This window comes from Ascaphus truei, chromosome 1 (assembly GCF_040206685.1).
Source record: "Ascaphus truei isolate aAscTru1 chromosome 1, aAscTru1.hap1, whole genome shotgun sequence".
Lineage (NCBI taxonomy): Eukaryota > Metazoa > Chordata > Amphibia > Anura > Ascaphidae > Ascaphus > Ascaphus truei.
Genome location: NC_134483.1, coordinates 119,851,130 through 119,878,706, shown reverse-complemented (window position 1 = coordinate 119,878,706; position 27,577 = coordinate 119,851,130). Strand labels below are relative to the sequence as shown.

The 27,577-nt window shown below is 39.3% G+C and overlaps 1 long non-coding RNA gene across 1 annotated transcript; it reads right to left on the bottom strand.

Moving 5' to 3' along the window:
* Positions 1-1,280: 1,280 nt before the first annotated feature.
* On the bottom strand, positions 1,281-15,264 carry LOC142469558 (uncharacterized). The gene is made up of 4 exons (XR_012789063.1): positions 15,239-15,264; positions 5,002-5,153; positions 1,675-1,835; positions 1,281-1,498 (listed from the first exon to the last, which is right to left on the bottom strand). It is a non-coding gene; the product is annotated as an uncharacterized LOC142469558 (long non-coding RNA).
* Between the last annotated feature and the right edge of the window lie 12,313 nt (positions 15,265-27,577).

Here is a 27,577-nt window from a genome sequence, read left to right as displayed (position 1 = left end):
TACTGTATGTAAAGCCTAAATTGATACATTTTTTGCAACTATTCCTTCAGTCTCAAGGACAAGTTACACAATAGCATACTGTACTGGGATAAAGTAACTTTTTTTTGGAAACGAAACAACTTGCAAAGGCCACACATTACTTAAGTCATGAGTTTATGCCATCTGGTGGACAATCGAAACATCGCAGCCTAGTAAATCATTCTCATTCTCATTTAACAGATCAGGCCCCCGTCAGCCAGGCATGAACCGTGGCTGGGAAGGCAAACGCAACGAAGCATGCAAGAGGTGAGCAGCGGCGGATTCCAGGTTTCTGCCAGGTACAAACCAGGCATTTGCTCGAATAAAGTGTGTCGGTGCAGTAGATACGCCACCTTATCACAACAGTACCATCTGTGAGCGACACAATGCATGTGTTGATGAGTGTCAGCCACATTGAGCGCTACACCTGCTTCTCTTAAATGTTCAGACAGATCACTAGAAACATTCATTCACATTTCCACAATTAGGTACTGAATTATAAGCAGAGTCAACTTTGCTGTCATGGTAGTGATGTACATTATTATTGTTAGATTACTACACAACATATGCAGTGTATGTACAACAGAACACTTAATTTTACAAAGCATTCCTGCATGAACATTGTATGTTGTATGGCGTTGAAAATAATTAGATTCAATTAGATTCACATGTACATTTATGTTAAGATGGATAATGTACAGCTTGCCTGAAACATATCATTTGCATTTCGTTATGTGATGCTGATATTTAGCCATAAATACTCCCACTACACAAACTTCATGCTAATTATGTACACATGTCAATAACATTCTGATGTTAATCTTCTATATATTTGCTCCTGCAGCTCCTGGGACACCTGCCACTGAACATGTTCCATCACCTGTCTCATCAAGGTCATCATCAAGCATGGAAGATGAGTGTTTGAGGTGCAGCCCATCTAATGTGTACTTTTGTCGATTTTCATGTGCCATGCAAAATAAATGCCTTTCACATGTAATTAACTTCACATCAGTTATTGTCACAGAAGATGTAGTGTTTCCTGACAACATGTATTGTGTGTGTTGTAACCTATCAGCTAGGAGTTGTGAGGTTACAACAACCTTTCATTCATTCTTCTTTCAGACTGAGTTGAAACATCATTGTTACTTCAAGCATCATCTTTTAATTGGACACAAATTAAAAATTATGGAAACATATTATGTGTTCCACTTTGAGAACAACTATCATTATATTGAAAAACAAGTGAAAGTTCCATGGCAGTTCATAATGTCTTTCTTTATTTGTAGAACCAAATGTTGCCGCTCAAGGACAAATTCACTCAAGTGACCATGAAGCTGTTGCCACTCCTGGATTAACACAGCATTCAAGTCCTCCTGCTCGTGACACCTACTCAGCTATTACAGCTTCTGAAGAACGAATCTTGGGTGAAGAAAATTGTCGCCATTCAGAAATGATGTCAGTGCTTGAAAGGATGCTGTCACTGCATGAAAGGATGCATGAAAGGTCAATATTAGAACTGTCACAAATTCAAAAAGTCATCAACCAAGTTCCTAAAGAAATCCAAAATGTAAACAGGACATTACAAGCAATAGTTGTGAATGGCAGCCAAGCAAATCAGTTGCGAATGACAGCAAGAGAACAACAATTCCACTTTACCCCATCTGAGGATGGATCTTTACATGCTGCTACTTTTTCTCCTGAGTCATCAGTTCTTCATTCCCCAGTTCTGGATGATACCGGTACAGTAGGTGCAAGTTCTGTGCAGGTCCCTCTCAACATCCAACCGCTTACATCTCTTCAAAATCTGGAACCGACACCTACAAATGAGACACGAAAAAGAAAGTTAGGGCAACAATTACTACTAACCAGCTTTTGGAAAAAGATTAAAACACCAAAACAAGAAACTGCTCCACCATCACTCTTGCAATGTTTATCAACTGCTTAACAACTGCCACAGCCCACACCCAGTGCCCCTGAAGTGCCACAGCCCACACCCAGTGCCCCTGAAGTGCAACAGCCCACACGTAGTGCCACTGAAGTGCAACAGCCCACACCCAGTGCCCCTGAAGTGCAACAGCCCACACCAAGTGCCCCTGAAGTGCAACAGCCCACACCCAGTGCCCCTGAAGTGCAACAGCCCACACCCAGTATCCCTTGCAACAGCCCACACACAGTGCCCCTGAAGTGCAACAGCCCACACCCAGTGCCACTGAAGTGCAACAGCCCACACCCAGTTCCACAGAATTGCCACAGACCAGTACAAGTCGTACAGTTAAGGCCAGAGTAGTTGCCAAAGGGAAAAGGCAAACACAACAGCCAACGAGCAGGCCTGTGACTCGCTCTCAAAAGGATAAACAAAAATAAATAATCACATTCACTAAATTTGTTGGTGTCCTGGTGGTGTTTACTGCAGACTATTTCATGCATAGTGTATGTATGATAATGTACAGATGCTTCATAACATTCAAGTATGTCCTTGTACACATGAATGTTTAGAAATGCTCACTGACTGAATGAAGGCATATTTGATAACATATGAATATGTATTAATCATCAGTTGATTAATGGTAGAACATTATTACACACTTGCCATGTTAATGGAAGCTTACATTCACTTAGCTCTTGTTCAAGATGAGATGTATTTGGGATATTTTTGTAATGTAGATAGTCATTTCATGCTAATATTATTGACATACAACTTTAAGTAACTACCCATATAACAGCATACATTTTTATGTTATGTTTTCTGGTGTCTTAACTCTGTAAGACATTACTTACCTTAATCTTCTTTCATAGTTCATAATGTTGGCATGTGATCATGTATGATTTTTGGTTACAATAACAGATCTGTAAGTGTGTATGAATATATCTGTAGTCTCTCTGTATCTCTATGGATATATGTATACACACACACACACACACACACACGCACACTGTGTGTGTGTATATATATATATTAACTGAAAAAGTTACCCGTGAGTGACGAAACGCGTCAGGGAGTGTCATCACGTTGGACGCATTGACATTACGTCATTACTAAGCGCTGGAGCAGACTGATCCATGCGCGAGTGCTACAGAGGCTTAAGAAAACGGAGCCACTTTCTTGGACTCTTGAACAGCATTTACCTGCCCTGGATACCTGCTGGGACGTCGATCCTTCATACTCTGAGACTGGGATTGCCCCAAAATGATGCAGTATTAACCGGATGGTGGTGATTATGAATCACGCAATGCTTGTTTTTATTGTACTTTTGTAAGTGCATTTTTTACCCCCTCCTCCCCTTCCCCTCATTAAATTTACTATTTTACGCTATGGGCGTGCGCTCTCTCCTCTCTTTTTCCCTTTAGATTCCCTGTGGACGTGGTTTGTCCATATTGAGAGCAGCCGGAGACCCTCTACACCAGCACCCACAACTTTTACTGGAACTATTTCTGAGGACTGGTTTATCACTTTTTCTTTGCTTTTTTCCTGTATATGTTGTTACTCAGTTTTATGTAGAATTTCTCCATATGGTTTACAGGTGTAATATTTTCCTGTGCTATAGTAATAATTAAGGGATTCACTATTATTAGTTAACACTGTGTAGATATAATACAATTATTCATTCTTAGCAAGCCTATTCACTTTATATTGTTTTCACACTTATTCAGAGGCGCTGCTTTCTTTTTCTGTTTGTCATATATATATATATATATATATATAGATATAGATAGATATATCTATCTATATCTATCTATATATATCTATATATATATCTATCTATATATATATAGCTATATATATATATATATATATCTAAATATATATATATATATATATATATATATCTCTAAATATATATATATATATATATATATATATATATATACACACAATATATAGTTAATTACATATAGATAAATATATATGTTGATATATTTATCTATATCTAATTATATATATATATTTATTTATATATATATTTATATTTATATATATATATATATATATATATATATATATATATATATATATATATATATATATATGTATATATCAAGAGAGACTAACAAAGAGAGTCAAAGAGAGAGAGAAACAGAGAGAGAAAGAGAGAGAAAGAGAGAGAAACAGACAGAGAGAAAAACAGAAAAAGAGACAAACAGAGAGATGTGTGTGTATGGTTAAATCTAGCTGAGTGTAACCAGAAATCTGTTCATCATAGCACTGTAGATGATTTCACACACATTGTTATTCTAATTGAAAGAGTCAACTTGTTTTGCACATGTTGATTGCCTAAGCCGGAAGTAAAGTTTCGATTCCTGTGAAAAGAGTATCTTACCCAAAGAATTTCAGCAATTATTGTAACAAATTTCTTGTGGGAGAAAACCTAGGCGTATAACTGCTAGGTTGTATTATAACCTTGGAACAAACCGCGAAGATAACATGTAACTATTCACACATTCAGCAGACATCCGTATGCGTTCAACTTAACACAACGTACACTTGGAGAGAAGAAATGGCAGAAGCTTCCACATTGCACAGCCATCCACGTAAATCATACAAATTTATGATTTATGAAGCAATCGAATCAACGCCAGAGAAAAGTGCAAACGTGGCCAAAATCTATGACTTGATCCAAAAGAAAAATCCATACTACCAAGAACCTGACAAGAAACGAAATTTTAAAACTTCTGTACGATTCACTTTATCCGCAAATGAATGTTTTGAGCGTGTCCATGATCGGTTAGATCAACGATATGGATGCTGGCATGTTGCGCCATCATTTAAACTTACCATGGAACATACAGTATCTTCTGTTAAATAGCATATTTTTGCCTAATACCAGTGACACTGAAGCCACACCGACTGTCGCGTCTGCTGATATACCTGCACCCTACATTCATCAGGACCAGATGCAAGATGGACATAACTACTATAATATGTATCCAAACTTATATGGGCAATACCAATGTGGATGGGAAACAACCAACAACTGTACGTACCTCCGGACGTCTCGTTTGAAGAAGCCACTGCAGATCCACATGACGCCCTCATGGAGATGTGTGTGATTCAGGATTCAACGGTTGCCTCAACCATGGATGATACTGTTGTGCCTTACTGGAGCGAGCAGTTGCAGCCAAATCAGTTTTGACTTCTACAAGAATGGTAAATACAAATTTCGTTATGCCTTTACTCAAATTATATATGTGTACATTAATAATATACACCATTTGTTAGCCAAATGAGTGTATACAGCTTAACATTGCAGACAGCCTTACATGTAGCGTGTACAAAGACATTATTTCCTATAACAATATACTACATGACGAACCATTAGTACACATTGGTGACGGAGTCCTAAATCATAGATGCTTATCGCTTTTAAAGTATCATTTCAACATGTTACACTAACTGTAACATCTCAGAACATCCAGGGGGAGCATATAATGGGTTGAGAAAACAAAACAAGATACACAAATATAAGTGCAGACGTAATGCAATCAGTGAATAAATGTGGCAGTGTCTTGGCTCATATAGCTGTACTACTCACAGGACTAAAGTGTATATATAAGCAGTTGGCAAATAGGGTTGCCACCCTTGATGGTATAAAGGCACCGGACCCCTTATCGATACTCCGTCAGCATAAACCGCATGTATAAAGAGAGAGAAAACTACATAGTGCGATCAATAATATAAACTTTATAAAAAATGAATGGGTAAAAAATGCGCACTTACAATGTGCTAATATAATAAAAGCTTTGGTCACAAATTGTGAGTAGGAGTTGTCCCGAGCAGCTCACCGCCTCCCTGGGTCATCAGGCTGAATGCCACGGCACTGTATCCACGATCGGAGCCTCCCTCTGTGCGCCCGTCTGATCCTCTGACGTCACGGCTGCAGGTTAGGTTCAGCTACGGGTCGCCTCCAAGACCAAAATAGGTCTGCTGGTTTCCTCTACGCGTTTCGCCCAGCACCAGAAACTGTTCACGGCTTCGTCAGGAGAATAATGAGTAGCATGCTAGTGGCTGTTTAAATACCCTTTGGGAATGCTAATTTAGCTAAAACATTCAATAAATCAATTAAGATTGCACCTGGAGTTGGAGTTGAACATGGTTGGAAGTTATAATACTTTGTGTTATTAGAGACTTAATAACGTGGGATAATATTGTTGTGGACACAGTTTGTTCGTACATTACGGCAGATATCATACATAAATCACAACTTTACCCTTAATGGGTATTATGAAATGTCATTCTGTATTTCACTTGCTAATAAATGTGATTGTCAGATTTAATATGTTTACTGCGATCTCAATCGCTTCAATAGGAGATGGGAAGGGGAGGAATCTTCTTATAATGAACTCACTATGTATTACAATATTAAGTGGTGATGAATAATTAAATAGTAATTGGTCAGTATGTTAAATCTGATCTAGAAACAAGGGAGGGCAAAGATCTCTATTGGGGTATTAGATGTAAACAATGTCCGAAAAAGAGACTGATGAGGTATGTATAGTAAAACAGGCAAATATATAAAGTATGGACTTGGTTGTGTCATTATAAATTCACACAATATTTAAAGGGAGTAGTGGTCAGGGATTATTTATATTCAATATGAGATGGAACACGGTGTAAGAACGATACTAACGTTGATCACGTGCACATAAAAAGTGTGGACTAAGATGTGTAGTAATAAATTCTCATAACCCTTAAAGGGAGCAGTGATCCAGGTTTATATGTTATCAACATTCAATATGGGATAGAACACGATATGAATGAAAGGATCTAAGCCTACCATTAAAAAGTATGGTGTACGAATGACATTTCATTTACAGTGAATAAGAGAACATATATAGCAAGATAAACATAGACATAACAACATCGTATTGTGCTAGCACTATAGAGACTTGCTGCCATTTATGGATGCTGATCTGAAACGAGAAGCAGGTGAAAGAGCGAGGGACAACAGAGACAAGGCTAAACAATATTAATATACAGTATCCGAAGGAGATTATTTCAAAAAAGGTGTGAGATCAATCTCAGCATTTAGACCTCTAGGGGCTAGTGTTTTGAGACGGTGGATCCAAAAGGTTTCACGTTTTAATAGTTCCAAACCCCTATCTCCTCCCCTCCAATGGGGTAGGACATGTTCGATGGCTTTGTATTTTAGGCATGTCGGTTCACCACCATGGAATTCTGTGAAGTGATTAGGAATGCTGTGATTAGTTAATTTCCTCTTAATTCCACTAAGGTGTTCAATGATTCTTGTTCTTATAGGTCTTATTGTTTTGCCTATATACTGCAACTTGCAGGAACATTCTATCATGTAAATTACATGATCTGTCCTGCAAGTCATAGAGGTATTGATATCAAAAATTTCACCAGTAACACTAGAGTTGAACTTTGTTTGTTCCTGTGATTTAAACCGACATGCCTTACAATTAGTACAGCCAAAAAAACCTTTTTTGTTTAGCCATATGTTATCCTTGGATTTAGCCTCCCTGAGTGCACTAGGGGCTAGTTTGTTCTTGAGATTGCATGCTTTGGTGAAAATTACATTCGGTCTTTCAGGAATACTAGGGCCTAGGACGGGGTCGTTTTTTAGAATATCCCAATGTTTGGAAATTATACTTCTCACTTTTCCAGCATCCCTACTGTATCCTGTTAGAAATGCAAAATCAAATTTATTGTTCCTAATTATGTCCTTTTTCTTAGGTATCAACAAATCTCCTCTCTGTACTCCCTCTATCTCTCTCCTCACTGATTCAATTTTATCCTCACTGTAATTTTTTTCCAGAAATCTCTCTTTGATTTTTACAGATTGTGACTGATATTGTTCTATATCTGTACAGTTTCTTCTTATTCTAGTGAACTGGCTAGATGGTACATTATCCATCCATCTGGGCAAATGGCAGCTGTCTCTTCTAATAAAGTTGTTCTTGTCTATTTCTTTGAAGTATGTCTTAGTTTTTATTGTTCCTTCTTCAATATATATGTTCAAATCTAAAAAATTAATTTGTGTGTGACTCCATTCACTCGTGAATTGTAGATTGTGTGTGTTAACATTCATACTTTCAATAAATTTAATTAAAGTGTCTTCACCGCCCCTCCAAATAAAAATAATATCATCTATGTAGCGGCGATAAAGGACAAGATTCGCCACAAGCTCACCCTCCACCCAGATGTTATCCTTCTCCCAATCTGACACAAATAAATTGGCGTAGCTTGGAGCGAATCTCGTCCCCATCGCCGTACCACATTTCTGCAAATAAAAATTCTGTGCATACCAAAAATAATTGTGCTCCAATATGAATTTTATACTTTCAATCAAAAAATCAATTTGTGATTCTGGTAGGTTATCATCTGTTAGTAATACACGCCTGACTGCTTCACATCCCTGTGTGTGTTTAATGACTGTATAGAGTGAAGCTATATCACAAGTGGCTAGTATAAAGTGTTCTTCCCACTTCACCCTACTCAATAGGTTGAGTATATCAACAGTGTCTTTCAAATAAGCCCTTTGTTTCACCACATGTGGTTGCAAAATGGTGTCTATGTATAGCGAGAGGTTGGCAGTAAGTGAGTCAATCCCCGAGACTATTGGTCTTCCTGGGGGATTGACTACACTCTTATGGATCTTGGGAAGGAAATAAAAGACCGGCATCTTGGCTTTATTTTGATACAAAAAATTGTATTCCTTATCATCAAGTATGCCGGTCTCCTTCCCCCTATCGAGACCGGCATACTTGATAATAAGGAATACAATTTTGATTTTTTGATTGAAAGTATAAAATTCATATTGGAGCACAATTATTTTTGGTATGCACAGAATTTTTATTTGCAGAAATGTGGTACGGCGATGGGGACGAGATTCGCTCCAAGCTACGCCAATTTATTTGTGTCAGATTGGGAGAAGGATAACATCTGGGTGGAGGGTGAGCTTGTGGCGAATCTTGTCCTTTATCGCCGCTACATAGATGATATTATTTTTATTTGGAGGGGCGGTGAAGACACTTTAATTAAATTTATTGAAAGTATGAATGTTAACACACACAATCTACAATTCACGAGTGAATGGAGTCACACACAAATTAATTTTTTAGATTTGAACATATATATTGAAGAAGGAACAATAAAAACTAAGACATACTTCAAAGAAATAGACAAGAACAACTTTATTAGAAGAGACAGCTGCCATTTGCCCAGATGGATGGATAATGTACCATCTAGCCAGTTCACTAGAATAAGAAGAAACTGTACAGATATAGAACAATATCAGTCACAATCTGTAAAAATCAAAGAGAGATTTCTGGAAAAAAATTACAGTGAGGATAAAATTGAATCAGTGAGGAGAGAGATAGAGGGAGTACAGAGAGGAGATTTGTTGATACCTAAGAAAAAGGACATAATTAGGAACAATAAATTTGATTTTGCATTTCTAACAGGATACAGTAGGGATGCTGGAAAAGTGAGAAGTATAATTTCCAAACATTGGGATATTCTAAAAAACGACCCCGTCCTAGGCCCTAGTATTCCTGAAAGACCGAATGTAATTTTCACCAAAGCATGCAATCTCAAGAACAAACTAGCCCCTAGTGCACTCAGGGAGGCTAAATCCAAGGATAACATATGGCTAAACAAAAAAGGTTTTTTTGGCTGTACTAATTGTAAGGCATGTCGGTTTAAATCACAGGAACAAACAAAGTTCAACTCTAGTGTTACTGGTGAAATTTTTGATATCAATACCTCTATGACTTGCAGGACAGATCATGTAATTTACATGATAGAATGTTCCTGCAAGTTGCAGTATATAGGCAAAACAATAAGACCTATAAGAACAAGAATCATTGAACACCTTAGTGGAATTAAGAGGAAATTAACTAATCACAGCATTCCTAATCACTTCACAGAATTCCATGGTGGTGAACCGACATGCCTAAAATACAAAGCCATCGAACATGTCCTACCCCATTGGAGGGGAGGAGATAGGGGTTTGGAACTATTAAAACGTGAAACCTTTTGGATCCACCGTCTCAAAACACTAGCCCCTAGAGGTCTAAATGCTGAGATTGATCTCACACCTTTTTTGAAATAATCTCCTTCGGATACTGTATATTAATATTGTTTAGCCTTGTCTCTGTTGTCCCTCGCTCTTTCACCTGCTTCTCGTTTCAGATCAGCATCCATAAATGGCAGCAAGTCTCTATAGTGCTAGCACAATACGATGTTGTTATGTCTATGTTTATCTTGCTATATATGTTCTCTTATTCACTGTAAATGAAATGTCATTCGTACACCATACTTTTTAATGGTAGGCTTAGATCCTTTCATTCATATCGTGTTCTATCCCATATTGAATGTTGATAACATATAAACCTGGATCACTGCTCCCTTTAAGGGTTATGAGAATTTATTACTACACATCTTAGTCCACACTTTTTATGTGCACGTGATCAACGTTAGTATCGTTCTTACACCGTGTTCCATCTCATATTGAATATAAATAATCCCTGACCACTACTCCCTTTAAATATTGTGTGAATTTATAATGACACAACCAAGTCCATACTTTATATATTTGCCTGTTTTACTATACATACCTCATCAGTCTCTTTTTCGGACATTGTTTACATCTAATACCCCAATAGAGATCTTTGCCCTCCCTTGTTTCTAGATCAGATTTAACATACTGACCAATTACTATTTAATTATTCATCACCACTTAATATTGTAATACATAGTGAGTTCATTATAAGAAGATTCCTCCCCTTCCCATCTCCTATTGAAGCGATTGAGATCGCAGTAAACATATTAAATCTGACAATCACATTTATTAGCAAGTGAAATACAGAATGACATTTCATAATACCCATTAAGGGTAAAGTTGTGATTTATGTATGATATCTGCCGTAATGTACGAACAAACTGTGTCCACAACAATATTATCCCACGTTATTAAGTCTCTAATAACACAAAGTATTATAACTTCCAACCATGTTCAACTCCAACTCCAGGTGCAATCTTAATTGATTTATTGAATGTTTTAGCTAAATTAGCATTCCCAAAGGGTATTTAAACAGCCACTAGCATGCTACTCATTATTCTCCTGACGAAGCCGTGAACAGTTTCTGGTGCTGGGCGAAACGCGTAGAGGAAACCAGCAGACCTATTTTGGTCTTGGAGGCGACCCGTAGCTGAACCTAACCTGCAGCCGTGACGTCAGAGGATCAGACGGGCGCACAGAGGGAGGCTCCGATCGTGGATACAGTGCCGTGGCATTCAGCCTGATGACCCAGGGAGGCGGTGAGCTGCTCGGGACAACTCCTACTCACAATTTGTGACCAAAGCTTTTATTATATTAGCACATTGTAAGTGCGCATTTTTTACCCATTCATTTTTTATAAAGTTTATATTATTGATCGCACTATGTAGTTTTCTCTCTCTTTATACATGCGGTTTATGCTGACGGAGTATCGATAAGGGGTCCGGTGCCTTTATACCATCAAGGGTGGCAACCCTATTTGCCAACTGCTTATATATACACTTTAGTCCTGTGAGTAGTACAGCTATATGAGCCAAGACACTGCCACATTTATTCACTGATTGCATTACGTCTGCACTTATATTTGTGTATCTTGTTTTGTTTTCTCAACCCATTATATGCTCCCCCTGGATGTTCTGAGATACTTCTAAACTTTGGAACCCGTGAAACAGGTCCCACCAGTGAGGTTTGAGCTGTGGGTTTTTTGGTCATCACTTATATTTATTTTATCATTTACACCATTATTATTATTTATTCACTTCATATATAGCTGTTCGCGCCTTTTTGTTCACCTATTTACACAAACACTAACTGTAACACACACACACACCTCATTGTTTAGCATTCAACATATAAAAACAAAGTGTCTCCCACATATGACGTGGGAACCTGGTCATGTCCCAAGGCGTCCTTAAAAAGGTTACCGATGCAATCCCCACCCCCAACTGACGTGCGCGCGTGAAACAGTATTGGCTGTGCCCGTAGCTTATTGTAGCTGTGCCCGTAGCGTGCGTGTCGGTGGGGCGGTGCGTGCACAGCGCTGGAGGCCAATGTTCATTCAGTGGGAGGGGTGTTTGCGTGCATTTCACGGTGCCTTAACATGATGTCACACGTATTTTGTTCGCTCATTGGCTGATCGTCCGTTTTTGCCGTGGGCACACGTCCGTTTACAAAGTTTAGATATGTACGTGTGTTGAAGTGAATTTGTTTCGCTTCCATATCATAACTTTCAGCCATGATATGCGTAATGCTAACAGCACCATGGAGGGACATGTATTGAACACACAGCGTACACATCGTTTTGCGCATGCGCTAAGACTTAGTCCACACATTCGTGACGTGCGCGCTCAACAGACCGGGTGCGCGCACATTATTATGTATACAGGCACCGGAACTAACATATCAGTAGTAATTATATACTTATGATTTACCCCCGCTGCAGCTTATATATGAACAGAGGAAGTGGTGCTGCAAGGGGCGGGTAATGTAATTCACTGAAAGACAGACAGAACCCCTGTAGATAGCACTCTTTTCCGGTGTGAGATGGTGATTTAGTTAAAATATCTTTATTAATAAGCAACTTCGTTAAAATGATGGGGTTTAAAACAATTATTAAATAATACCAAGTATTGCTAGCTCTTGGAATTAGTTGTTCCAGAGGAGTATACAATTATTGGTTAATGTCCAGTGTTGGGATATTCACTGGCCCTAGTGTTTGAATGAGTGAATGAACTAGAGATTATTGTGATTGGAACGGTAGTTTGGACCACATTTGTAGTGCCACAGTAATTGAATACTAATAGATGCACTAATACAGTAAACCTATACTATGCTGCTATGTGCTGCAGCCAATAGTACTGTACATTATTGATTTGTGAAGAGCAAATCTAGGTTAATGTGCATCTAATGGTGTCCACTGTCACCAGCATTGGAGATGGTGGTGCGTGAGTGCAAGTGGTGATATTATAAACACGTGTGAACCCGGGTCTCTAGTTCATTCACTCTATATGAGGAACACTAGGGTCAGTGAATATCCCAACACTGGACATTAACAAATAATTGTATAATTGTATACTCCTCTGGAACAACTAATTCCAAGAGCTAGCAATACTTGGTATTATTTAATAATTGTTTTAAACCCCATCATTTTAATGAAGTTGTTTATTAATAAAGATATTTTAACTAAATCACCATCTCACACCGGAAAAGAGTGCTATCTACAGGGGTTCTGTCTGTCTTTCAGTGTATTATATCAGTAGTAATGCCAGCAACGCGATTTGAAAAATGAGACAGTTCTGTATCTGTAGTTTTATCCTTGCAGTTTAAACTTATGCGTGAATATCCACAATCATATAGAGATGTGTTAAGCGTTGTCATGCTGAGACATAGATAAATGTGCCATCTTTGAACATCATGTGTTTGCTGTATTTCACAGATGTCGCGGATGAATACATGGGACCAATGTATGATTTCAGATGAGCCAATCGTTATATTAGATGATTGTGACGACTAGCGAACAACTATTATAATAAATATGTAACAATGCTTTCAATGATTGGTGCGCAGATTAACAATCACTACATAATGTTATCCTATAGTGCAAATATTTACTATGCACTTAATTATCATAATGATGTTGCTAAGCACGGAAGTTAGAACTTCTATTGATATTTTTTTCTTTTCTACTAACATTATATGTACAGTATTGCCATGTGATATATGCAACTAACATTATCACTCAGCAAACACATTAATCTACTATATATTATAATCTCACGTGTGACTTGTCAAAGAATGTAAATGGTACATAACAACTCGTCGACATTGTATCTGAACGTACACAATAACAATAGTGAGGTGATAGAAACAGTTTAGTCGTGTGAATGTTATATTATCACCTAAGTTGTAGTGGTAACCTAACATGCATGAGCTAATGAATGTTAGGTAAAGATCATTAAACCATTAACTTTTGTGTGTACATTTAATTCACACGAGTAACTATAGTTTAGTGTTATTAGTAAACGTTCAACACATACATAGCTAAGTGAGGCCTATGATAAAAGCAACATTATTATGTTTTTTATATTATTTCTGGTAGAAATACATGCATCACACCAAAACGACAACACACACACACACACACACACACAGTAGGTTGCTGAAATGTGTGCGTATGTAAATGTATACTTCATTTACACTACCGACACGATTTATTCGAGCAGGGCTAGTTCCGCAAGCCGGGGGATGCCCTGGCTTGCTAGCCCCATTCCCTCGGCGTGCCGCGCGTCACCGATGCGCGGTCACGCGTCATCGGGTGCCAGCGCCCCCTGCACGTGCGTCCAGGGCTCCCCGAGGGATCCCTGGTGTCCTGCGATGTGGGGGACGGCGGCAGAGGGTTCCGGGGGACCCGGGGGACCCGGCAGCGGGAGGGAGAGCGCCCCGATCGGAGGGCGCTCTTCCGCTGCTTCGGCGCACGCCCGGCACCCTCCGGCGCGTGCCAGGTTACTGCTGCGGCCGAGAACGGGCAAATGCTCGAATAAACTCGGCCGCAGCAGTATGATCATATGTTAAAGGTAGTTATAAAGGATCATGACCATTTTGAATAAGTAAAGTGAATGAAATAAAAATTTTAATATCTACATTGTCATTGTGTTGAATGATTTAGGAAAAGTTGAAAATTCCAAAAACTATACTTTGGAATGGTGTTAACATTTTGACAAATGTTAGATGAACGTCAAATCAACACACATATTTGACTTATACATACACATGTGACAATGTAGTAATGAACATGAAGATGAAGTGAGAGAAGAACTAATCACATACATTGCAATGTTAATGATGTTTAACACATTAGGGTCTTTTCATACAAACATGAATTGAGTGTTAACATCGCTTATGTGCATGAATAGATGTTCTCTTCCCATAATCACTAGCTGAGCAGGGTTTATCCCCTTCTATCCCCCCACCCCTATATTCCATGAATGGATGTTGTAACGTTGCCAAAATTACATGTTATGTAATGTACGTAATGATAAGAAAACACACTGCACAATAACCACCAAGTGTAGATAAACGCACGGACACAATACAGAAACGACATGTTTCTATTGTCACATCTTTTTCATTACGTTCTGTTTATACATCCTGTAACTATACCTGTATCGAGGTTTGCACATCTTGTAAATTGAAATACATACCATGAGCAGAAATTGGAGTGATATACCTTGAAAAAGAAAACATGAATGAATATAAATCATTGTCATGACATGTTCATTAAGGTAAGCAACACACAAAGTGACAATTTTGTATGTGATATGAAACATTATCTACAATACGTCAAATATGATCTTAAATACACAATAGTGTACACATCATTGTGACACATGTCACACTCCAAAAGAAACATTGTATATAACCATACTGCACTAGCTATTGACTATCGACATAGTAGGTTTATTGTGTATGCATAACAAAAATAGCATGTACATAAAATATAGATTTTGTACACATTATTTCTTCACGTACACACAACACCTTTTAGTGGTAAGAAGTATAATACAACCTGCTGATGAATGACATACCGGTGCCACATGCAATTGTCCACAAAGCAGAGAAGAGAAAGGTGTGCGAACCATATTCATCTGTTTCCAAGTGAATGGTATTTGTACAAATGTATTTATCATTACAATGAATTAATACATCTATGTAGTTCTATGAACATATATGTATTTGCTTACATGAAAAATAGGTGTTTATGACATTCCGACGTGTCTCCACACCACCGGCTGTTTGCTCAGTGTCAGCTGGTAAATTTAAGGGATGCTCCTCCTCCAACCCCTGACCAATGTCGGTTTGTACATTATTGCGGAGTGCCAGATTGTGCAAAATGCAACATGCAATGACAATATCTGACACTTTAGCAGGCTTATATTGCAATGCCCCCCCTGTTCTATCTAAACACCGAAATCGTGTTTTCAGATGCCCAAATGTCCTCTCTATGACGGATCGGGTAGATATATGGGCAACATTGTACTTCTCCTCTGCTTCACATTGAGGGTTTGCCACCGGGGTCAACAGCCACGGCCTAATTCCGTATCCTGAGTCACCTATAATCCATCGTGCCAAAAAATGAAACAATTTGTTGTTTGTTAACACATCATAATATGTACTCACCCACCAGCCAACCAGGTCCAAAATAGCCTTCTTCGAAAGCATGGAAGACTGATGAGTTTCTCAGGATAGAGGAATCGTGACTGGAACCAGGGAATTTGGCTACCACATGCATAATCTTCATGGTGGCATCGCATACTACCTGTACATTCAGGGAATGGTAGTGCTTATGGTTGCGGTAAGCATGCTCACTCTGACTAGGCGAGATCAAAGCAACATGGGTGCAATCTATTGCACCCATCACACATCGTATCCCGGCTATGGTATAAAAGCCATTCCTGACTTCCAGCCACTCTGTGTGCTCTGTAGGAAAATGAATATAATTCTATTCAGTGCACATAGAAACTGGGTAAAGGCCAGCGAGAATGTAGATTGCGAGACCCCGCCCACTATGCCCACAGTTGTCTGGAATGACGCGGAAGCAAGATAATGTAATGAGCACAGCATTTTAACAAGCCCAGGGACTGCACGACCTCTGGCTGTCACAAAATCTAAATCTCCCCGTATTTCTTCATAAAGAGTTAAGATTGCTGCTGAACTCAAACGATAGCAACTTACAATCTCCTCCTCATTCATCCCATCTAACATGGTTCTCTCCCTGTACAAACGAGGACGAGGCACAACTTCTCTCCTCTCTCTTCTCCTCTCATCTCCTTGCCCTCTCCCTCTCCTCTCCTCGTGCCTGTCCCTGTCACTGTCCCTGTCTTCTCTGTCTCTGTCCCTGTCCCTTCCTTGGCCTGTGACATCCTCTCCATCAGCAAGCCTCTCGTCCAATAGAATCTTCCTCCGTCTCATAAACATTCGCATCATTTTCAGGTCTGTAGCTGTGAATGCACAGGTAATTGCCCTCCTTTAAATACCTATGTGATGATGTCAGGTGACTTGATGAAGTGCAAAGTGTTACATTAACATATCCAAGTTGTTCACTCCCAACGTGTATCCAGTACCAATTAAAAGGATTATTTATGTGTGTTCACCAGGCAATCATGATATTTGAGAATGATGTAACGTTAAGCTTAGTATAACCATTTATTGGCAAGTATTTCTGGAATGTGTAATGCATGTACCACTTCAGAACGCAACACTCAGTCATCTAATTAGTATACAAACATGACATTGACGTTGAGAAACTACGTTGCAACATGTGTAATTTGGCATGTTATTGTCACCTGTTCACATGAACTAATTGTTTGTGCATATGCATAATTTAACGCCATCAGGATACTTGCTATTGATTCCGTTTCAATCGTGTAAAAATGAGTAACTATTATAGATGTGTGTATAAGTTAGCATGAAGTGATTCTAATGCATCGTGTACAATGTAAACATGCAATGTTATTGAGTGTCCAATTGCGGACGTCATCAAAAGAGGGAGGTCACAAAGTACATTTAAACATAAAAAAACAGCTACATTTACATTTGATCATGCGTTACACATTCAAAGCATTCTGTAATGTATACCAACATTACTATACGCTGGATCTGTTAGATGTGTGAAATCTGTTACATCATATAATAAATTGAAGCACACTTAAGTAACATGTTTCATATTATGTGACCTGTTCCTTTAAGAGTTGAGTATAGGATTTTCCATGTACATATCATAACGTTAAGACTAATGTGACACGCAAATCATCATAACATATAAAAGTACAATGTTATGCCAATAATAAACGTAAATGCTGACACGATGAAGTGAATGACCTCGACACTGTAATGCCAAGCACATTTTTATTATGAGCAATAGAACTTAAACAGTCCTATAATGTTATAAGACCCCGCTCCATTGACTTCTTTGATGTAGAGATGAGGTTTTTTTTCTACCTTATCGATCCTTCTCCCCTCCAACTTGCCAACTTTAGTTGGCGGGGCCAATTGCCGATGAAATCTCCATTTCTGAGTGCCGATCAGCACAGATAAGCTGATCGGGGCTACTTGAATACAGCCGATTTCAAAAAGTGCCGATAAGTGCCGATAAGTGAGCACTTATCGGCGCTTACTGAATCTCAAATCCAATTTTGGCGGGAAAATGCTGATAAAAGCCTTATCGGCGCTTACTGCATGAGGCCCTATATTTCTAGACTTCTGTTCATTGACAGCATTCACATGATTGAATATTTGAACTCTGTAATTCATATTCATGTTAAATTTCACAGTAACTGTGCCACCAAGCTAAGAGTTTTCTGTCTGCCCTAAGGTTGAGCCACATGTCTATGTGTTTTTCTCTACTATTTGAGTGACTTTAAAAAAAAAATGATTTACGCATATTCAATAACATTTTATTGTGTGGATTGTTTTTCCTTTCCTTTCCTACTACTATTCCTTAACCATATCATGAACTCTGCGGGGAGATGGTCAGACAACAGTGCAAAGGGGGAGAACAGTATACGTGCATCAACAATATATGGGATAAGCAGGACTGGTGAGATGGTGTCACATTCTTACCGTTGGTGTCAGTTAATAATTTTGTTTTGGAGCACAAGATACTATACATTGAGCTTAGAAGTAACAAATGCAAAGTTTATATTTGTTATTTGTTCTGTAGCCTTAAACATAGATTACTGGGAATTTGATATGAATACTTTAGTCTGTTTAAAGCTTATTTGCATGCCTATTTGTATAAGCAAACTGGCAGCAGGACTTCTGGATTTAAATCAGGACATCTCCGCCTGAAGCTTCCTACTCCCTTGCTTACTATGACTCAGATTTGATTACTTTAATATATACTTTAATTAGGTCTACCCACGCAGTGAGTGGAACCCAATGCACAATACTGTATGCCAAAGCATTAAAAAGAAATTAAAAAAAAAAAAAGAATACAGTAACAATAAACAGAAGTTTAGGTGAGAATTCCTTACTCATTTCCTGAAATAAAACAAAGTATTCTATCACATCATCTGAATACAAATCAAGAATATGTATATGTGTATATCCCATGTTCCCTTCTTTCTGGGCTTTAAGTTAGTGGAATTCAGGATAGCATTTAAGGAGATAATAGTGGGTCTACGTATAAGAAAAAAATGAAATTTGACGCACAACAATGTTTGAAAATTGGATTTACATATGTTTTACGAAACACTGTTGAAAGGTGGAAGATATTTTTTTTGCCTGAAAGATGTGAAAGAGTATCCTTTTGTCATTTTTTAATTGTATACATTTATGTTACAAGAAGCTTCTTCAGTATTTCTGATACTCTGGTGCTCACAGTGCTGTTAAAAAAGTTCACAGTTTGATGCAAAAACTCTTGATGAGATGAACAAAATATAGAATAAAAACTCTTGATGAGATGAACAAAATATAGAATGCTTATTAAATTGATCAGGATCCCTGCGATGGTCGGATAGAGTTCCAGGAAGAAGAGGGAGAGGGAAAACAGCAGGGGCCTCCGGTGGAGATAAGAAGAGCCCCACAGAAAGAGAGGTGCCTGGCTGAGTCCTGGTAACAGCTTGAGGAGCAGGGAGATGTGAGGGGAGAGCAAGAGGCCCTGCAGCAGGGAGTGACTGAGGCATAAAGAGACAGTGCAGAGAAGCCCATAGCCCTTGCAAGCAGAATCATTTAAAGTCACAGCAGATCCCTCACTTAAGCTAGCATTGTTGCATGAAACAGTAATAAAGACACCAGTAATACATGATCCTACAGACATTGGGAAAGAAACTGTGGTCAATAAGCCATATTCACTTACACTACTACAGCTGGGGGGATCCTATCTCTGCACCCCCCCATAAATTACTAAAAGAGGAAAAGAGGAGAAAATAGAAGACATGATGGAGAGAAAGGGAACTGGTGATCAGCAACCAGACATCAGTTAAAGGTACAAGCCCTGATTAGACGGGGGGGGAGGATACAGCTCTACATTGACCATTGGACCCCTTCATATTCTTCCCTATACTGGATCTGTGAACCGATCCCACGTGGGTTCTTAAACCACACCACAAAATCCCACTTGCATGGGGGAGGAGGGGGAATATAAAAAGACTATGCAACTTACCCTCATTTCATTCAAAATTAAAAATGAAGGGAGGCACATGTGTGAAGACTGAGGGAATAGATGCTCCGCACTCCCTGGCACTTCTATGTACTAAAAAAAACGTACAATCATAATTAAATCGCTATCGCAGTTAACCATAGATGGATATACCCACAATATCTACCCGGTCCAAAACTAGAAGAATCTCACCATATTTAACCGATTATTTTCAAAGGGCTGGTAGGGTGCGAGCGGGAGGATCCATGGTCCCAACCCCATGTGGGAGCTCTGATTCAGAAAGAGACGTGATGGAAGAGTGTAGGTCAGAGAGGGACAGAGACCTAGTTACCAGAAGCGACCTCAAGGAGTTCGTTGGGAAAATTAAATCTCTCTTCCAATCAGAGATGGCAGAGTAAAGAAGAGATATAAATAGCATTGGTAACAGGACAGATGAAATAGAAAAAAGGTTGGACGATACCATAAAGGCTCTTCATAAAACGGAGAAAATCACCTCTTACCTAAACTCCCTGGTGTCTGATCTGGCGCTACATTGATGATATTATTTTAATTTGACAAGGGGATCAGAATAGTCTAGAACTATTCTTGAATGATATTAATATTAACACTTATAATTTAAAATTCACTTCAAAAACAAGCAAAGCTTCACTAGATTTTTTAGATCTCAACATTTATATCAAAAAGGGACCATAAAGACTAGGGGCCTCATTCAGAGAAGGTTCATAAAAAAAATCACTGGACCATTTAAATCACGCTTTTTATGAGCGTTGCTATCACGGTATTCAGAAAGCCTTCATTACCTGTAATAGCAAAATTCACAAAACGGGTGATAAGCCGGTGATCTGATGAACGACCCTCTGAAAAGGCCTTACCCGGCGAGTTGTATCTGCTGCAGAGAGAGCTGCTCTGAGAGAGCCATCTCTTCCTGTGCAAATATCGCCCGAAATGTATGTGTATAAATTTTAATTTTGTTAATAGTTTAGATGAGCAGGGGGTCTCCTGACCTGAACCACATTGGTTTCAGCCTCAGGGACCCCCTACTTCCCGAAATACAGGCCCCGTTATGGGGTGCCGGTATCTCCTATGCATTTTGTTCCCATGGTCACGTGACGCGGACATTTAAATGCATAGGAGATACTGGCCCCCCATAACGGGGCCTGTATCTCGGGAAGTAGGGGGTCCCTGAGGGTATCCGCTATGGTAATGAAGTTTACTGTAAATGCATTTTTATTGCACAGGATTCATGCCAGGGGTCTCTGGTGCTAATATTAATGGATATCAGCTCCAGAGATTCCCGGCATCAACCCTATGCAGGAAAAATGCATTTTTTTTCTAAGTCCCATCTCGCCGCTTCTCTGCAGGTTTCCAACACCTTTAAGCCAACTTTTTCTGGCGTGAGAATTTTGTGATAAATCACCATTCTAGAGCGGTGATAGGCGTTCATAGCCAAATCACTGCTACTAGAATTGCACGAGTTTATGAACATGCCGAAAAGTGGTGATAAGTGGCTTATCACCGCTGCCTTAGTGATTTTTTTTTATGACCAATTTTTTTTGAACAATTCAGTCTTTTATCACCCACTTATCACTGCTTACTGAATAGCAGTAGGCATTTTGGGTGATAAGTGCTTGATAAGTGGCTTATGAACGTTTTCTGAATGAGGCCCCAGGTCTTTTTTTTAAAGACGTTGATAGTAATAACTATATTCTGCACTCCAGTTGCCATCATCCACAGTGGATGGACAATGTTCCGCATGGCCAATATAGGAGAATGCGCAGAAATTGCACTGATGATGAGGTATTTGGATAACAGTGTGAAACACTAAAATCAAGGTTCATCCAGAAAAAATATAAGGAAGAGGTTCTAAATGTAGCATTTCAAAAAGCAGCAATTCTAGATAGAAAAGATTTAATCAAACCAAATATAAAAAAACAAAACTCCAATAATAACTTTGACACGGCTTTTTTTAACAACTTTTAATAGAGAAGCCAGTAATATCAGTAAAATAGTTCGAAAGCATTGGCACATTTTACTCAATTACCCCATCCTGAAAAACGAAATCCCAGATAAACCTAAAATAATTTTTAAAAAGGCGAAAAATCTGAAAAATATTATTGCACCTAGTGCCCTTAAAAAAAATGAAACTAAAGATAAAGGGTGGTTTCAAAAACTAGAAGGCTTTTATGGTTGCTCCACTTGCAAGGCTTGTGAGAGGGAGTGGCTCAGTGAGTAAAAGACACTGACTGGCACTGAGAGTTTGAAGCAGGGGAGCCTGGTTCAATTCCCAGTGTCGGCTCCTTGTGACCTTGGGCAAGTCACTTTATCTCGCTGTGCCTCAGGCACCAAAAAAAAAAAAACATAGATTGTAAGCTCCACGGGGCAGGGACCTGTGCCTGCAAAATGTCTCTGTAAAGCGCTACGTATAACTAGCAGCGCTATACAAAAACATGCTATTATTATTGTGAATATAAACAACAAGATTAAAAAAATTTTAAATCAAATAACAAGAACGAAATTTTTAAAATCAAACAATATATGATTGCTATACCAAATACGTTATCTACATACTGGAATGCCCCCGTGGGTTACAGTATGTGGGGAAAACAAAAAGAGCAAGTAAGAAACGTATTATTGAACATCTTAGCAATATCAGACGTGGTGTGATGACGCATAGTGTATCTAAACACTTTGCGCTTTTTCACCACTCAAACCCAAGAGGTCTTATGTTCACTACTATAGAAAATATCACTCAACATTGGAGAGGCCGTAGTAGGGATATAGATTTGGGCCAACGTGAAATGTACTGGATTCACAAACTAAATACCCTGATACCAAATGGATTAAATGTCGATTTTGAATTGGCTCCATTTTTAATTTGAATTCCTAAATTTATATGTATATGTACCTTTTGGTTTTATTTTTTATACATATATATATATATTTTCCTCTGCCCTTATATCCGTTCACCAATTCTTAGGGAATATGGGACCTCCAGGGATGTTTTATTTCCGTTTTTTATATTTATATTTTTTAATATTTTTTCTAATCTTTTATTATCAAGCATTGCATCTAAGCTGTTTATTGTGTAATTAACACACCCTTTTTTCTCCCTCTCTCTTCCAAACTCGCTCCATTCTCTCTCCATTTGAGCTGCTATGTTTTTATATACTGTTTATGTACAATTTATTTTAAGATTTTTATTCTATTAATAAAGTATTTTTTTAACTGTTTGACTCTTTTTTTGAACACAGAGTTATGTACTCTTTATGAGAGAAATAGAGAAAATGCAGTGCACCACGATCCAAAGAAGAAGCAGGTCTGGCAAAAATCTATCTTTATTAGAAAGTCATAAAAACAAGGGATGCAGCGCTTGAGCAGCGACACATGTTTTGAATAAAGATGAATCAGGTTTTATAATAAATCTCAAACCAGTCATTCCCATATACCACCATCTCCCAAAGATCCAAAAGACTTTGGTCGACCCTCCTGGTCGACCAATAGTCTGGATCTTTGGGAGATGGTTTGTCTCGATATGTTAATGCCTACTTGCAGCCTTTTGTTAGGGATTTGCCATCCTTCATTCTGGACTCCGGTGATCTACTCACCCAAATAAAGGAAATTACATGGAATCAAGAGTTTCTGTGGGAAACTATGGATGTGGTCTCCTACTTAATCATACAACATGACCTGGGCATGACAGCGGTCCGTCACTTTATAGAATGTCCAGCTAGCTCATTACCTATGACTACATTTATTATGGAATCTATATTTTTTCTCTTAACACACAATTATTTTCTCTTTGAGCACAAGTTTTACTTGCAACTTCGGGGAACGGCAATGGGGATAAGTTTTGCCCCCTCCTATGCCAATCTTTTTATGGGGTGGTGGGAAAACAACTTCATCTTTAATAGCACGAACACTTTTAGACACAATATTATTTTTTACAAACGGTTTATAGACGACCTCATCTTCATCTGGCACGGGAGCACTGATAGTTTATTAGCTTTTTTTGATTACGTAAATAATAACACTTTGGATATTCACTTTACTATTAATTATCATGCACATCACATCAGCTTCTTGGAGATGAGGAGGAGCGCAGGCAGGTGTAGCAAAATATGCAAAAAGAGAATAACATATATAGTGCAGATTGTAAACACTGTGCAGATAGATGTAATCTATAGAATAGAACTCACATAGATCGCAGAAAATGTCACGTGTCAGAGATCCTTCTCTCTCTGACTGGAGCCCTTTGAATGGTAACAGGGAAATCCCTCAAGGCACGAATATGTATGGATAAGAAGAAAAGCCACAATAGTGCATACTATTCCAATATTGTATTAATCAGACAAATAACACGAGTATATTACACTCACATTCGCCATGTACAAATCAGGTGGAGGAGAGAACCGCAGCTCGTTATGTGGTGGTGCAGGTATAGGCAGCTTCACAGCATTCAGGATTCTCTTCCGCGTATGTCACAGCCGTCGCGTCACTTCCGCTGTCGCGTCACGGCTGAGGGCGGAAGTTCCCAATGGAAGAGACCTTAGACCGAATTCTGCCAGTCCTTCAGAGCTTGTTCCCTCACTGCAAACTCTACGCGTTTCGCCAGATGCTTCGTCAGGAGTTATAAAAAGTTTTTATAACTCCTGACGAAGCTTCTGGCGAAACGCGTAGAGTTTGCAGTGAGGGAACAAGCTCTGAAGGACTGGCAGAATTCGGTCTAAGGTCTCTTCCATTGGGAACTTCCGCCCTCAGCCGTGACGCGACAGCGGAAGTGACGCGACGGCTGTGACATACGCGGAAGAGAATCCTGAATGCTGTGAAGCTGCCTATACCTGCACCACCACATAACGAGCTGCGGTTCTCTCCTCCACCTGATTTGTACATGGCGAATGTGAGTGTAATATACTCGTGTTATTTGTCTGATTAATACAATATTGGAATAGTATGCACTATTGTGGCTTTTCTTCTTATCCATACATATTCGTGCCTTGAGGGATTTCCCTGTTACCATTCAAAGGGCTCCAGTCAGAGAGAGAAGGATCTCTGACACGTGACATTTTCTGCGATCTATGTGAGTTCTATTCTATAGATTACATGTATCTGCACAGTGTTTACAATCTGCACTATATATGTTATTCTCTTTTTGCATATTTTGCTACACCTGCCTGCGCTCCTCCTCATCTCCAAGAAACAATCTACCCTTCTGGGACCTGGAACTGTCCCATCAGAGGAAGTTGAGCTGCTCTTTACACTTATACATTTATTCACTACTGGTGTTATATTGTGTGATATTAGTTGTATTTCCAACAACATTATTGGTTCACTTGGGAGCGCCCGATCCACTTCCCCACCCCTCCCCTTCCCCTTCCCCTTCCCTCACATCCCCTTGTTTTGCATTCACATCACATCAGCTACCTGGACATTCTATTTTATATTGATATTGCTAAGAATATACAAACAGATGTATACAAAAAAACTAATTCAAGGAATTCTTTTTTGAGGGCGGACAGCTGTCACCCCAGGTCAGTGATTAAAGGTATACCAAAAGGTCAGTACCTCAGACTGAGGAGAAATTGCTCCACAATGAGTGATTTCATGACTCAGTCTGAGGCGCTGACTAACAGATTTGTGGAAAGAGGATATGACAGAGAGACCCTCCAATCAACTCTCCAAGAAATAGTGGAGATTGAAAGAGACACATTATTGCCCCAAAGGTCCAGAGTGAGGGATGGCAGAAAGGGGAAGAAACAGGATAATAATAAAGTGTGCCCCCTGTTCATATCTCAATATAGTAAATCAAGTGGTCAGGTTCAAAAAATCATCAACAAGCATTAGGAACTATTACAAATGGATCCCATTTTATGTGAATATACTAAACAAGGTCCAAAGTGTGTATATAGACGAGCCAAAACGCTGGCTGCATTTATTTCCCCAAGTGTTATTTCAACCCCAGTGGGTGATCCGGACTGTTTTTTGACCAGAGGGTCCTTTAGGTGCAATCAGTGCAACATGTGCGAGTTCATGAGACCGTCCAGGCATGTCTTTTCCCACAGTACACATAAACAATATAATATCAACAGCTTCATCAACTGTAATACAACCTTGGTAGTTTATGTAATCAACTGTGGCTGTGGGAAGAGATATGTTGGTAGGACTACAAGGGCCTTGAAAATAAGAATGCAGGAACACTGTTGATTAATTCGGAGAAAAGATCTAGAGCATCCTGTCTCAAAACATTTTACAGAATGTAGCAAGGGGGGCATCAAGAACTTCTCATTCTTGGGTATTGAAAAAATCAAAAAGAAGGAGAGAGGGGGAGATATTGTGAACACCTTGAACTGCAGAGAGTCCTTTTGGATATTCACTTTGAGAACGAGATTTCCTGAGGGGATCAATGTTGAGTGGAGTATCAATCACTTTTTGAATTAATCATGATTATATCTCGAAGAGTAGAGAAGGTGTTTGGATAATATTAACTTTTAGTATGAAAAGGTGACTGCATGATGAATTGTCTTCTTGGATAAGACTTTGGGCCTCATGCAGAGAGCAGCGCTATGTAAAATTGGAGAGGGGAATAAAATGTCGCTTTAATGGAGAGTTTTTTTCTCCATATGCAGAAAGGGCATAAAACTGCATTTAGAATCCTGTCTGCATATGGAGAGTTTCAACCGGCGATACAGTATCGACAGAGTTTATTCGAGCAAATGCCGCCGGTTCACCGGGATTTACTCCGGCTGGTGCTGAGGAAAGTCAGCACATCAGCCGCATCCAGCCGCGTCCCCTCCGTTCCCCCCCCCTCCAATGCGCGCGCAATTTAAACATCTTCCCGACCCTCTAGCTGCGCCTGCTGTGCCCCTCTGCTTCCCCGCTCCCCCGCTTACCTCACTTCAAACCTTCAGGGGAGTCGGGGAAGCCGGGGAAGCCGGGGAAGCCGGGGAAGCCGGGCGCTCGCTTGACTGTGACGTCACCGACGTCACGCGAACGAGCCGCTACTCAACGCTTCTCCACGCTGCCGCCACGCATCCTGCCGAGCGGCATTTGCTCGAATAAACTTTGTCGCTACTGTATGAGCGCTGTTGAAACTAGTGGGGAAAAAAATCGCGTTTTTTTTTTTTCCTCCCCCACCGGCCGCCGAGCGCCAGCTTCTTGCTGGCGAAGCAAAATGTTGAAAATCGCGCCATTTTTTTGGCGCGAACAGCCACTAGATGGCGTTCGCGGCTCTCTGAATACGGCCGTTTTCAACACTGGAGAGATTTAGGTTCTCTCCAGCCGCGCGGCGAGTTTCAGAAAAAAAAAATGGCGCTTTTTTTAAAACTCGCCATTATCTGCCTTTCTAAAGGCAGATTTCGGCAAAACATGCCGCTTTCCCTGTTAG